The sequence below is a fragment of the Mus pahari genome, chromosome 1, assembly GCF_900095145.1.
Source record: "Mus pahari chromosome 1, PAHARI_EIJ_v1.1, whole genome shotgun sequence".
In the NCBI taxonomy this organism is placed as follows: Eukaryota; Metazoa; Chordata; class Mammalia; order Rodentia; family Muridae; genus Mus; species Mus pahari.
Genome location: NC_034590.1, coordinates 125,016,902 through 125,018,637, shown reverse-complemented (window position 1 = coordinate 125,018,637; position 1,736 = coordinate 125,016,902).

The following is a 1,736-nucleotide window of genomic DNA, read 5'->3' as shown; positions in this document are numbered from 1 at the left end:
TAACCAGTACCCCCTGAGCTCGTGTCTCTAGCTGCATATGTAGCAGAAGATGGCCTAATTGGCTATCATTAGGAAGAGAGGCCCCTTGGTCTTGCAAACTTTATATGACCCAGCACAGGGGAAGGCCAGGGCCAAGAAGTGGGAGTACGTGGGTAGGGGAGCAGAGGTAGGGGGATGGTATAGGGAACTTTCAGGATAGCATTTTAAATGTAAATAAACTATCTAATAAAAAATATCTAATATAGAAAATATCTAATAAAAAACTAAAAATGCAGTATAATACAAATAATTTAGTATATAAGTATACATATTTAATTTTAAATATTCTTTTTCATATGGGCTAGCAATAGTTCCTCCAAGAGTATAAGAGTGTATAACAAACACATTAATACTAGACATGAACAGCCTTCTTTTGAGTTGTTTGACAGGGATGTTCATGAGATTCCCAAAATGAGCAGTTTATTGCTATTTCCCTCCATTGCTCCCTAGAGATGGAAGGTTAAGTCACCATTGCTGAAGATACTATCCACCTCAGAAACAGAATCTATAAAACTTTGAGCTGAAACTGACTTGAATGCCCCCTTCATCAGGTCTATATTTCATGGTAACAGCTATACTATACTAACCTTGCAAATATGGAAACAACTATGTGTTCTAACCAGGTATGATTCCTAGGAGTCACATCAACCACCAACATTGCATAACACCAAGGGTACTATAGTGGCAAGAATACATTGGCAGTAACCAACAGCTCTCTCATTTGACTTAAAGCCCATTCAACAAGAGGGATACCATGCCTCATGCTCCAAACCTTTATTACCAATTAGTGCTAGTTAACTTGTGGTCATTGGAAGAGAACATACAACCTCTAATTTATTAAATCAGCAATTCTCTAACAACAATATAAACATTTGTTTTTATACCCATATGTAAACTCAGAAAGCTATTTTTTTCTAAGCCAGTTAGAACACATAAATTAAAGTAAGATACATAAGAGTGTAGGTATCCTACGTTACTAAATATTGTGTATCCTGAAAGTGGTTGAGATGCAAAAATCCCAGTACTGACTGTGGGACATTGACTTATGAATTGATAGTAAGAAAATTTGTGAAGGCATTATAAAGCAATACAGATTCTCAACATTCCTCTGTATTATAGTATAAATAGTTGTTAAGATTTTATAAATGAAGGCAGCATTAAAAATTTGTTGCAAAATAAAAGAAATTACCTTGGACCTAAGCTTTCAAGTTTCCAAAATGTGACAGAAGGTTTTACAAAGAATGCTGTGAAAAATAAAAGTTTTCATTGTCTTCCCCAGCTATGAACACTGTGAACTAAATACTAACCTTCCAGATTATATAGATTCATCAGTGCATAAGTAGATTGGCTTTTCTGAGGGCAACTGAGAGTCCTCTTGATTTGAAGCCTAGTATATAATAGGGAATTTAGGTCTGGTACTACTAGTAAAAGTAACAACAAAAAAATGAATAAACAGGAATAATGAGATTTTGTGTTCTGGGATGGGGGATGGAGGCACATGTATGACTTTTGTATAGATAAATTGACATGGTGCCAAACTGTTTTCTAGGTCTTTATGTTTATATCAATAAAAACTACATCTTGGACTTAAATATAGAAAAATGCTACTCCAAAAGAGAGAAAGAAACGAAGTAAGGAAGAAAAGAGAGAGAGAGAGAGAGAGAGAGAGAGAGAGAGAGAGAGAGAGAGAGAGAGAG